The sequence below is a fragment of the Taudactylus pleione genome, unplaced genomic scaffold, assembly GCF_031769625.1.
Source record: "Taudactylus pleione unplaced genomic scaffold, aTauple2 ptg001086l, whole genome shotgun sequence".
NCBI lineage: Eukaryota > Metazoa > Chordata > Amphibia > Anura > Myobatrachidae > Taudactylus > Taudactylus pleione.
The window spans coordinates 1538541-1552683 of NW_028285487.1; positions in this window are offsets into that span (position 1 = coordinate 1538541).

Consider the following 14143-nt stretch of genomic DNA (forward strand, 5'->3'; position numbering starts at 1 on the left):
TGTCTACAGTTTGATTCCCTCTGGACATATCTAAACATCGCTCCACTCCTGTTATCTTCTTTACGGATTTTATTATTTGCTGCTGGACTTATTATGTGACTTTGACCCATCTCTATTTTTGCCCTGGACTTGGTTTTTCATGTCTACCATTCCATTCATTAAACAACCCAAGTTTTTCTACAGTTCTGATTCTGTGTCCCCTCCTGTATCCACCCCGGGTCCACAAAAAAACCAACCCCTGACACTAATGAACATGTAGGGACTTAGGGCCTGATTCAGAGCCGGACGCTATTTGCGCTTGCTCGTTCAGAAAAAGGGGCCGGATATTTTAATAGAGCGCTTGCTCTTTGCGGTCTGTTGACGCCTCTATGTCTGAGCGAGTGAACGAAATATGCGCTCGCTATTTTGTAAAGATGCCCCCTGGCCGTTCGCATCATACATCATCTCCGCTATTTATTAGATTAATCGAGTACATCGAAAGGCGTCTGAACTGCTCGCAGTGCTTGTGGTTGGATTTTCCTACCGCAATCATGCGAACCGTTCAGGCTAAGAGACAACCAAGTGACGTGGCCGATGACACTGCTTTGTTAATTATGCACACCCTTAAAACGCCCGTTTTGACCGTTTGGCACGCCTGCGTTTGGATCTCCACTCCCCGTTTTCAAGCACCTTCCCCTGTTACCACCTGCAAACGCCTCATCCTGTCACTCAAATTAGCAGGCACTCACTATTTTGCGAACACACGATTTCCGACCGCACTGACTGGTTGGCGCATGTGCATTGCGACCCATACGCATGCGCAGATGTGCGAACTTCGCTCGGAGCAAACGAGCGGCTCTCAATCAGGCCCTTAAAGCGAGTAGAGCTCCCCCTCCCCCGATCCGCTCAAGTTGGTGTCATCTTATAAATGGTAGCATGGGCCCATAGTCCAAAATTTCTAATATACCTGAAATTATTTTCAACGTTGTTTAGTTCTATATTGTCATTGAGTCCATTGGGGGCCAGGGAATTTAATATAACTATCCAAAATGCTTCTAAGTATTGGGAATCTATCGCCTTCTCTTCTATCCAAAATGCTTCTGAGTATTGGGAACCTATAACCTTCTCTTCTATCCAAAATGCTTTTAAGTTTTGGGGACCTATTACCTCCTCTTCTATTAACCTTAATTTGTGTACTCGCTTTCACAGTTCAAATTTTTAGACCACCTTTTGGTCAGAAACATACATGTATAGAAGCGCTATGAGACTGTGGGTCCATCTTTAATGATGCAACATTTTCTTTTGTCCGTGTGATTTTCCTGATACTTTCTGTAGCTGAAATGTATTGATTCACGTAAGTTAGGCTCTTTTCCCTGTAGCCTGTGCTCGTGGATTGGTTTTCTTACTCATGAGAGGGCGTCTTTCTATACCACTGTCTAATTTGAGAGCTTTGTCTGTAACAGTATGGGGATAGTCATGTTATACATAAGGTATGATGCAACTGCTGGGATGATTTCAAACATGTGCTCACTGGACCAGTGCCTCCTCAGACACAGGAACTGGCCTTTGGGAATATTGTTTTTCATTTTTACATTCTTGTGTTGACAGTTTTTATATTCCAAATAGGTATTCATAGAATTTAGATGAGCTACACAATTTACATTGCAATCTCATCCCCATTCCAAACAAGACGTAATCATATATAAAAATCTTACATAGGGTAACATGTTGACCCGAGTCCACCCCCCCACATGCAACGCTCTTCAAAACACACCATATCTTATACACAGCCCTCTGTAATACCGGGACATGACCCTGGCTTTGGTTCCACCAGGCCGTAGGCTGCGGGCTCCTACTGGCTTGGAGGAGCTGAGGCAGCTTTAATGTGGGGTAGCCAGTATCAGGGAATACTACATACTAGAGATGTGCGCCAACCCCCGTATTTTGGTTTTGGATCTGGATCTCCCCTGGTTTTGGATATGGATCTGGTTTTGGATCTTTTTCCTTGGTGTTTTGTTTTTCGGTTTTGGTTTTGGATCTGTATTTTTTCCCAAAAATTATATAAACAGCTAAAACCACATAATTTGGGCCTATTTTTGTTCCTACAGCATTATTAACCTTAATAACAATAATTTTCAGGCATTTCTAGGCATTTTTAACCATCTCACAGCTCACTGTAGTGATTTCACTAGTTTTCACCAATACAGGCCAAAGGCTGCAGCGAGCTGGCTGGCTAAAGTAAGCGACAGAGCAGCAGCACAAACGCACGGCAGTTTAACAAAATATACTGTAGGACATATATGAAACATTGCCACACAGCAGTGGCAGACTGGATGGCAGTTTAATAAACTATAATAATGTCAGTCGGCAATGCCCCAAATTGTGCAAAATGTAAAGAAAAGAGGTACCAGATGGAATTGTCCCTCCCACCCACTCTTATGTGGGATATTAAAAAGGACATGCACAGTTTAACAAACCAAGCACTTTAGCCACTAGGACTGACACTTTCGTGGCTGAACTCCTTGGTTTGTTTGGGCCCCCACAAAACATTTTTTGGAAGGACTACCTTCAATTATTAAGGAGGAGGTTGATGATGAGGGTGTTGGTGGTGGAGATTGCATGTTATGGTCCAAACTGCTTGTAGCTGATACTGGACTGCTTGTTATTAATTTACAAATTATTATCATTTTGTTAAACAAATTGCATGATCTCGCTGCAAATGACGTAACAGGGAGGAGGTGCCTAGATGGTTAACGTCCCTTCCTCTGCTAACTTTGGCTTTACAAATGGAACAGATGCCTTCACAACTGTTGTCAGAATTTAGATTAAATAATTCCACACCCAAGACTGGCTTTTCTGGCTTTCTTTTTATCATGAGCAAGAACTGCTGCCACTGGTGGCTGATTTACGCAAACCACATCCTCATCATCAACATCCACATTAGCGTCAGATAGGACTCAAATTTCCCCCTCATCCTCCTTTTGCACTTCTTCCACACTATCATCCTCATTTTTTATTATTTCACCATCTAATACTAGCACAGCTGTCATGGAATCAGTGATCTGCTGTGAAACCGGGTGACATCTGTTATACTTACTTCCTCTATCAAAGGACTGTTTAATAGTCAATTGTTTTTTTTTAAATTACTTCCGATAATGAATGAGGATGTTGATGATGATGCAGGTGTTGGTGGTGGAGATTGCAGATGCTTGGATCCCACAGAGAGGGAGCAGCTAGATGATACTGGACTGATTGTTGTTTGTTTTTAGTCCCCAAAGTTTTAGAATTTGAAATACCCTTTCCAATTTGATGAATGAACTGCAAGTGACGTAACAGGGAAGAGGTTCCAAGATGGTTAAGGTCCTTATCTCTACGCACTGTTACCTGGAAATGGTTACAAATGGCTTGGCAAAGGTTGTCTGGATTTGGGTGGAAATAATCCCACACAATGGAAGTGGATTTTTTGGTCCAATGGGATTTTTCCCACCATGGGCAACAACTGTTGCCTGATTTACATTTTTTACACAAACATCCTCGCCATTAACATCCTCATCATCATCAACATCCTCATGATCCGTGTTGTTATTGCCAACTAGATAAATATCCTCCTCGTGCAATTCCACAGAAGCATCCTCGATTTCTACAGCAGAAGGCACACAAATGGTGGAAGGAGGATCCTTTTCAAGTACAGTATTACTAGAAAGGTCAGGCTCACACATGGCAACTGCGGACCCCCTTGGACTCTCCTCTGGGATTTGTGATTTTTCCGAGCACACAGTTGGTTTCGGTGTCTTACTTATCTTAACAATTTTAATTTTTTTTGTACCTCTCCTAAACGCAGAGGGGCTTAAATTATCACCAGAACCATTAGTCATAAATACAGGCCAATGCCTTATCCTTTCCTTGCCACTTTGTGTAGTGAATGGCATATTGCCGATTTTTTTTAAAGCTGACTTAGCTTTAAAATTTTTTTGGTTTAACGGGGTAAAAGTTGATTTTTTTATTCTAACTTTTTGGCCTGACTTAAGCCCTGGTACATCGGCCTTCATAAATGATGTTGACGGCCTTGCATCATCATCGTAACTGCTGCCGTCAGCTACAAGACTGGTATGTGGATCCTGCTCTCCGGTCATGTGACCGTCCTCCATACTCACTACGCACACAACTACACACAAAAAAAATTCTTATTTTTATTTTTATTTTTTGGGCAGCAGCCCTTGACAGACAGGAGCACAGCACCCCTGTGCACCTACGCCGATGACAGGTGTGGCTAACACGCACAGACATTTTTTTGTTATTTTGGCCAGCAGCCCCTCGACAGACAGGAGCTCAGCACCCCTGCGCACCTACGCCGATGACAGGTGTGGCTAACACGCATATAATTTTTTAAATTATTTTGGGCAGCAGCCCCTCGACAGACAGGAGCACAGCACCCCTGCACACCTATGCCGATGACAGGTGTGGCTAACATGCATACAATTTTTTTATTATTTTGGGCATCAGCCCTTGACAGACAGGAGCACAGCACCCCTGCGCACTTACGTCGATGAAAGGTGTGGCTAACACACACAAATTTTGTTATTATTTTGGGCAGCAACCCCTCGACAGACAGGAGCACAGCACCTTTGCGCACATAGGGCCTGATTCAGAGCCGGATGCTATCAGCCGTTCGCTCGTACGCATTCGATTGTTTTAAACCACGCATGTGTCCGGTTCTCATTGCGCATGTGCGGCCGGATCATTGCCGTCATTTTTCGTTCGCTTGTATACACAGCGAACAGGAAGTGACCTATGTAATTTGATTGACAGAATGTTCCGTTTATGGGTGGTAAAGGGGGTGGAGATGAGAAAACGCAGGCGTGGCAAGCCGTTTTTTGGGCGTACATGTATTATCTTGTGCGAACGTCCAATGTGGACGCTATTTTGTACACGTCACTGTGTGATCCAGTTTCCATTATGACTGCTCATTCAGCTTGTGGTAGGGTATTGGATCTCGCAAAGACGATGGTCTCTTCGTAGCTCCCTTAGCTAATCGAAGTTTTGCTATTCTCCTTTACAAGGCACAAGACCAATCACCTAATAATTGGATCACTTGCGAGAAGGTAATTTGCAATGGCCAGGCTATATTAGCTAAATTTGGAACACATGTTGTGTTCCTATTTGTTTGTTTTTGGAAATCACAGCAATCCCAAAATAAATGTTTTAATAAAGGTAAAAATGTTAGATGTTTTTCTTGTATTCCGTACGCATGTTGTTGTCAGATATTTTTATGGTTTTAAAAAGCCTAACACCTTGTTTTTTTGTTTTTTTAAAAAAGCACACTTTTTTTTGGTTTTTAAAAAGCCCAACACCTTTTTTTTTTTTTTTTTAATTTACATTTTTTATAAAAGCCAGAAAGACAATCAGCTACTAATTGCTTGGCTTGTGTTATTGTTTACTTACCTGTTACCTTTTGTTTTTTTATCTTAATTTTTTTTTTAAGTATATGACCTTTGTTAAGTATTTAATTATGTTTGTTACAGTCCCTTTTAGCCATTTTATAATGAATTAGACAATTTTTCTGGGGTTATTGTTTTCTTATTTGAAAATAAATAAATGTTAACAATTTTTTTTAAAAAGTGTAATTTTACAGTCCCAATATTTTTTATGGGACTTCAAATATATAAAGTAATGATACAAAAAGCAAGGAGAGGGAGGTTTTGAGGGGCAAAAATATGTGGCAAACACAGAGATGGAATGTGGGGAAATTTGCCAGTGCTGTCAACACCTTCTCCCCCGCTTGGCTTGATGTTGGAGGGAGCATGACTTTGTCCGTCTGGTCGAACGCCTTGCCTGGCCAGAGGTAGCTGGTGTTTCCTCTGGCCTAGGCATAGGGCTAGGCACATTTGGAGGGTTGGCCGATGTTGTGCCAGAGGTGGAGGGCCCTGATATTTCGGCAGGAAGGGAGGCCGGCTCCAACATGCACAGGCGGACAAGCTGCTCCAGGGCATTAGCTAGTCTGACATTGGCTGCAGCATTTTCCTCCAGGGCGTCCGCCAGCTGTAGCAGTGTGGCGTCCATACTCCTCAGAATCTCGGTGTTGTGATCTGTTTTCTCATTGAGATCTGAGAGAAGGGCCACTGCCTGAGAGGGGGAAGGCCCTGGACTGTCCGCCACAGGGTCCCCAGATGGAAATACTGCTTCCTCCCCTGCGGAGCAACAGATCTACTGCAGCCAAAAATCAGTTCTGGAGCACACTCGTCCTCTTCTGTGCCTGTGTGAAAAAGAGAGATCATACAAATATTAGTCCATTTTTAAGTTTTCAAAAACCAAAAAAATTAAACAGTTTTATCTCAATGACCTGCGGGAACATGTGGATCTGCAAAGTCTGGCATGTCTGTGTCCATGTTAGACACGCCAAACACCTCCTCTTCCTGCACACACCCCTGTGCCAGCTCCTCCAAATCGGTCAGCTCCAGTGACACAGGGGTTGGCCCACCACCTGTCCCCCCTGTATGCCTAGCCCTATCAGCCAACTTTTGCTTTAGCCGATATTTGAAGTCACTCTATCTGTTGGTAAAAAAAGTAATTTTAGAGTAGAAATGTTCCTCCACATTTTGGGACTTAGGTGAGAGCATTTACGTACCGGTGTTTGACCTCTTTGGTTGAACGGACTGGCTATGTCCTCCCACAGTTTCCATCTCTGGCTTGCACCCATATTTTGTGGCACCTGTGCCAGGTTGTCAATATAGTTTTGCACCAAAACCTCCATCTCCTTTCTTGTGAATTGCGGCTGCCGTTTTCTTTTACTCCTGGCCTGGGTACTAGGCCCTGCAGCCTCCTCATTGTCAGTCTCCACACCTTACAAAGAAATTTTTTTTTTTTTGAAATTTCAACTTTTTAAATTTTTTTTGGGTTGCTAACTTTCATTTTGGAGCTTTGTTGTCCGGGATTTTGCCTTTGCTGCTGTTCTGTGGACATGATTCAATCCTTGAATTCAGCAGACCTATTGTGTGCTCTCGTGACGTTTTTATAGATGCGTGTGCTATTGAGCGTCATTGATTTGAGCTGGAAAGTTAGGTCTATTTAAGGCTTATTTGTGGCCTTGTTTTGGGGTGGATTGATAGAAGTGGTTGGTGGATGTTGGAGTTGAGGAGTTGTTTGTGAAAGTGTTGTGGAGAGTTGCTGAGTTGTCAAGTGTTATTTTTTCGGTTCGCATTTTTGTGTTTTGGTACTAATCTTTTTTTTGTTTTTTGAGGTAAGTTTGTTGGTTCGCTTTTTTTTATTATTTTTTTTGTTTTATATTTCAGTTTTTTTTTTCTTTCCCTTTTATCTCCTTTCGTTTGGTGGACTACATTTCTAGTTTCGGGCTCGTCTTTGTACGGTAAGTGTTTATTGAGATACATTAGACCCTGTCTATTGTTAACATTTATCATGTTTTTTAATGGATCTCATTATGCATTTTTTTTTAATTTTTGCCCAAATGATTATTTGTTCATCAAAAATGCTAAATTTTTTGCGTATATTTTGCACATCTCCTGTCTGTGGCGTTAGCGTACCATTTTGCGGTCTTTTTTGCCCTCTATTGCGTATATTTTGCACATCTCCTGTCTGTGGCGTTAGCGTACCATTTTGCGGTCTTTTTTGCCCTCTATTGCGTATATTTTGCACATCTCCTGTCTGTGGCATTAGCGAACATTGGATTCATAGAATAAAATCAGACACTAACAACATCTGTGTAGTGCATGCATTCTTTATATTTTGGGCTTAGGCATTTATTTTTATAATTTGTTGTTTTTATTTATGTGAATTCTAATTCGTAGGTTTTCTTCAAGATGTCACTACCGAACCCTATAAGATTCTTCTTAATGTGTCAAAAAGATAGGTATATTTTCTTGTTTTTAGATTTTAAAAAATTAACTACATTGTCTAACATTTCAGATTGATGTTGGGCGAATTATAGTGGCAATGGTCCACGACCCCGACCAACCTGAACATCCTCCTAGGCATAGGCATCGTAGGCATGCAAGGCCCCAGATATTTAGAACACGTGTCACCCTTTTTGGAATGCCTGATGATGTGGTTTTACGGCGGTATCGCCTACCACCCCAAATCATCCTAGACACTCTTTCATTAATAGAGAGTGATCTTGAAAGGCAAATTACCAATCCAACAGCAATACCACCACAGTTAATGTCGGTGTTACATTTTTGCGCCTCAGGATCCTTCCAGACCACAGTTGGGATTGTTGCAGGCATTTCCTAATCATCCTTTTCAAGGATCCTGAGGGCGGTCATGGATGCCCTGTTTAAGCACCTACATCATTTTATTAAGATGCCATTGGATATGGGTTCCCTCAATGTGGTGAAGCAGAATTTTTACCAAATTGCAGGCTTCCCACATATCATAGGGGTTGTGGACGGCATTCACACACCACTTCAGCCTCCAGCAGCGCTGGAGGCCATATTTAGGAACTGTATGCACTTTCATTCGATGAATGTAATTGTGGTATGTGATGCCTCCCTCCAGATCCTGTCCCTGAATGCCAAATATCCAGGAAGTGCACATGATTCATTTGTCATCCGGCAATCAGGGCTTTGGCACAAATTAAACAACCTACAAGCTGGTGACGCGTGGCTTCTGGGTAAGTGGTACCCCTAATTTTTTAAGCAAACACTGTTGACTTAGAAATGGTACTGAATGCTTGTTTTTTTCACAGGAGACAGTGGTTACCCTTGCACACCCTGGCTGCTCACTCCTTATTTGGTTCCCACACCAGGGCCACAAACTCAATATAATTCCGCTATTACTGCCACCAGGCAGGTGGTGGAGCGTTGTATCGGCCTTTTAAAAGGCCGATTTCGATGCCTCCACCGCTCTGGTGGCGACCTCATCTATTTGTCGGCTATGGTTTCCAAAATTGTGGCCCTGTGTGGGATATTTCACAACATCGCCATAAGGAGTGGTGTCCCAATGTAGCCAGAGGATGCCTTGCCTGAGGATGGCCCCCCTGAGGTTGGTCGGAGGAGAGTGTCAGGGGGGGCCATACGTGATGATGTCGTTTCCCGCTTTTTCAGGTATTTGAATTTACTTGGTTTTACATGTGTTGACATTGTGAAGACTGAAAATTATGTGTGTTTACTATCCTATGTTTCGAATTTTAACCTTTTTGTTGTTTTTGTTTGTTTTTTTATTAAAAATCCAAACAACAACCTTCTTACTTCCTGAAAATGCTCGCCTGTGACATTAATGACTCCAAAATGACCTTTACACCTGGACAAATGTGTTTCTTACCTGATTTTGGGACAACATGTTGGCATGCACCATCTTCAAACAGTTCTTGATTTTTTTGTTGCCATTCTTTGTGTATATATATTTTTTTGTCATATATTGTTTAATAAACTACTTTTAAAATTTTTTGTTTTTTGTTACCTGAAAAACCAGCAAATGTACATTACCTTTTAACTTAATTGGTTTTTTTTTTTCAAATTATTTTTGGGGTTGTTAAAAAAAAAAAAAAAAACACATTACAATTAACAGGTTTGCATAGTGGGCCTACCTTTACACATTGTTATTTTAAAATTTTGGGAGTTGCATGGATTTTTTGGATTAACTATAATAATTATATAAGGTATTTTTCAAAAAACATTATGGATTTAATGTCAATTGGAAAAATTTTGGGAATGTAAAAATATATATTTAAAGTCTAGGAAACCACTTGTTTTGTGTGAAAAGTGTAACTTTAAAAGATTACATACTCCCTGAATTTGGTATGCCATATTGTTTGCATTTTCCTATGCCAAAACCATAAACCCAAATGTTTACACCATAAAAATACATCAAAATGACCTTGTGAGCTAATTTTGGAGTCAATAAATGAGATTGGTTTAAACAAAAAACTTTTATTAACATAATATAAAAAATCTTAAAATTTATTGTCGCATCAAAACAACCAAATGGTCCATTGCAACCAGGAGCTGCACCAAATGTCCTCGCATTTGCAGTATCTGCCCCAAAATGGCATGATCACGCATCCTGGGGTCTGTAGAAAGACAAATATGTATTTAAATTAAATGTGATTTGTCAAACAAATACATACCAGAAAAACAGGATTATTGACACTTAAATTAAATTTTAATACCATGCTAATTTGGATGCAAAACTATAGTGTTATCAAAAATTTCCAAAAAAAAACAAATTGGCACAAAAAGCCAAAAAAAAACCCAGGGACATGAGAAGAGTGGTTCGAACAATGACTTTGGGAACTTAAATAATCCTTACACCATTTGTATCTTGAATTTAGTGTATAAATTTTAAACATCACAATGAAACTTGTATTTGGCTCTGGCATATGTTTATTTTTGTATTTTTGTTTTTTTGGAAACAGCAATAAATTGGGCCGAAAATTTAGACAACAAAAAAAAAAAATTCGAAAAATAAAAAAAAACCTCTATTAAAAAAAAAAAACATTTGAAAGGTCAATTTTCCAAAAAAAACAACCAAAAAAAACAAAGGACTGCCCTTAGATTTTAATCAGGGATACAACAGTGTATGCATATAGGGCACATTTTAACACAAAAAATGAAAACATCACAAACAAAATACCGGCAGGTTGTGGGCCAGGTTGGCTCAGACCCTCTTCCTCCGAGGTGGGCCAGTGGATGGGTGTCGATGGAGGAGAAATGTCCCTGGGGGATAAAGGGGAGGGGTTGGATTGAGGAGTGGGTGCATCAGGGGAGGGTGTGGGAATGTGGATGGGTAGGACATGGGAGGGAGGGGTTATTTGTATTTGGGGAACAGGAGAGGGGAAATAGGGATGAGCAGGTCAGGGGAGGGTGGGGAAATTTGGGAGGAGTGGGCAGGGGAGGAGATGGTGGGAGTTGGGGAGAGGGGTTGGGCAGGCCTCCTTCTATGCCTCCGTATCCGCTCCTGACCTAAATGATGTATATTTTGTAATATTAGCAAATATGTTTACCCAAAAAGATTTTAAAGCTAAAACATGAAACCAAAAGAAAATATTAATCGTGATAAAACCAAAAAATAAGGTGTCATTTAGGCCTAAAAAAACGCATACTGCACACATGCACACGCATTAATGCAAATTTACATTAGCAAAGACTAAAAGTAACAACAGATTGTCATAGATATTTAAACATTCAAATATCCACTTACGCTGCCGGATCCTCATCCGAAGATGCACAAGCAGGTGTGGGGACCAGCGTCGTAAATCGGACCACCGGCGTTCCAATTGTCCGATGGTCCGACGAAAGCCAATGGCCCGCAGCCTGGGCCGCACCTCCGCGTTCGCGCGGCGCTTGCTTTGGTTGGTGATGGGGGGCGGCATGTCCATTATATGGCGATCGATTATTTCTGTAAGCACCAGTAGCTCCTGCCGTGTGAAAGCACTGGCTCTCATGATGGCAATGTTTTTTTTTTTACACAAATTGGTTTTATTACAGGGACCCCTAAATTTTGATTGGCTAATGTACTTTCATAAATAATATGAAGCATTCTATTGGTTAATGTGTGAGTCATGTGAACAACCCCTAAAAATATATTGTGACTTATGATTGGCTTGCTGCATTTGGATGCGTTAGCAACAAGCTGGAAATCAAACAATTTCATAATTTTGAAACAAATTAAAAGCTAAGAAAAAATAAAAGAAACTGCCTTTGTATTGAAAAAAAAAAAGTTTCCCGTTAAAAGCGGACGGATTCTACGGACCAAAATGAACACAAAACAAACAATAAAGTTTATTGACATTCAAAAAAAAAAACAAGGTTGAAAACTTTCGAGCAACAATTAAGTCAATTAAGGTAATGATTGCCACCAATCGATTCACGGATGATTAACGAAGGAAAAACAAGGCAATCGACAAATGACAGGCCTACTTCCGGTCGTACTTGTGCGGGTGAACACTTCTTCAAAAAACGAGTAGTCCGCTCGCTATTTCGGACGCTCGTTAGCTAGAGGAGGGGTAGTGGAAATATGGGGCGGAAGTCTCGCTACGAGCGATCAGTCGTGCAAGCGCTTGGTTTGACATTTGGACGGACGGACGTACCTCCTGCGGGCGAACGGCTGTTAGCGTCCGGCTCTGAATCAGGCCCATAAGCCAATGACAGGTGTGGGTAAAACGCACACAAAAAAATTGTTGGTTTTATTTTTATTTTTTGGGAACACTGGGGGTAAACCCTTGAAAGAGGCAGCAGCCCCTTGACAGACAGCAGCACAGCACCCCTGCGCACCTACGCTGATGACAACCTCAAGTGTGGTTAACACTCACACAGAAAAAAATATATATTTTGTTTCACACTGGGGGTGAGTGAAGACTCAGAGCAACCCTGAAGGACAGAGCACCCCCTGAACTCAGCACTACAGCCAGCCAGCCCCTATGGACAAGACAACAGCGAGCCCCTATGGACAGGGCAACAGCCAGCCCAGCTCCTATATTGAGTTTATTGACAAGACAACAGTAGCCAGCCAGCCCCTATGGTCAGCGTCAGTCAGCAACAGATCCCAGCTCCCTCCCTGTGCATGCTCCACAGCCGGAATGAAAAATGGCAGCGATCGCGGGACCTTTTATAGAATCCACAACCCACTAGAACCCGACAGCGGGATGATGACGTTTTGCCACATTTTCAGATCCGAGCCAGGCGGGAAAACCCGAACCGACTCAGATCTGACTCGGATCCCCTAAGTTCGGGTGGGTTCGGATCTCTGAGATCTACTACATCTCTACTACATACCTGGTTTCAGGAGCCATCGCTGCGCTGCTTGTGTCAGTGGGGGTGCTTCGATGCCCCTGCTGTCACAGCAGTCAGGGGGTGCTGTTGCAACTAGGGGTGTCATCGTCTGCGCCTCCAGCATCCGCCATGCTGGCGCTCTCGGGTCCACTCATTCAGCAGTTAGGTAGGATTTATGGGCTGTCGCTGTCTGCATTGCCTGTTGCTCTCTGTGTCTCTTTTGATCTTTCCACTGCTGCGCCTGCGCATCTGGTTCATTGCCTGCTGCAGGGGACCCTGGAGTTCGCAAGATACTGCCCGTTTTCTTTTAGTTTCAGACATCGATGTGGTCGGACACCCCACGGTCGCTCCTACTGCCACCCCAGGGATCTATCGTGTCGCTTCTGTTGCCAGGCTTGGAGTCGTCAGCACAGACGGTTCCCCTTCCAATTATCGAGACAGCATGGAAAGTCTTGCATGTCGGTCTTTGGCCCCTCAGACCTTGATTGCCTATCTGGCTTTGTGGCAGCAGTGAGAGACTTTCTTGCAGAGTCACAGCTCGGCAGGAGATACAGACTCTGTGAAGATGGAAGTCCAAAGCCTATCTGAAGATATATCATGATTTGTTACATTGTTTTTGGACTTGGGGGTCTTGAGGGATTTTGTCCTGCTTAGGACAATGATTGGCTAACACAAATAGTATAACTGAATGGAGACAAATAAACAGCAAAGAATAAGACAATGGCATTACTAACAAAAATAAGAAGATCCAGCAGGTTTTTTTCTAGGTTTTACCTTGGGTCAAGTCCTCCTCCCACCTTTCCCTTCCCCATCCCTCCTTTGATGATGGTTTCCATAGTTACAGAACATGTTCCTCATATATTTGTTTGTGTGATTTCCTGGATTCTAGGCCCATCTGACAGGCTGGTCACTCTTTTATATTGTGGACTGCACAGTCTGGTTTTTCATCCGATTCCTCTATATTTTCCATGGTGGGATACGAAAGCTTGATTTGCCTGGTCTAAAGACGGAAGCAGAGTCCTTTGGGTTTCAGAGTCCAGGATGCTTATATTTTTTGCAAGTTTGGGGTTCGACTCATGGAGAAGGGGAATTGTTTGTTCCTTGAGGAGCATTTTTCAGTGTTGCGGGGATTAGTGAGCTAGGTAGTATGGTGGTGGGCCTGGTTCCTTACTGGGAACCATGTGTGGCGGGAAAGACCGGCAGTCTGTAAAGCATCCATGCTGCTGCAGTAGGAGCGTTGCACACCCCTTCAATGCACGGGTTAGGCTGATTTCACCCTACTGGGTGGGCCAAAATGGTGCATCGGTAAGGGTGTTTGATACCGTCTCACTTACTATAAAAGGAGAGTGGTCCTTGCAAGTATTTTATATTGGCATGGGTGTCTTACTTGCTATAAAGGGAGAGTGGCCCTTGCAAGTATTTTATATCTCACTTACCATTAA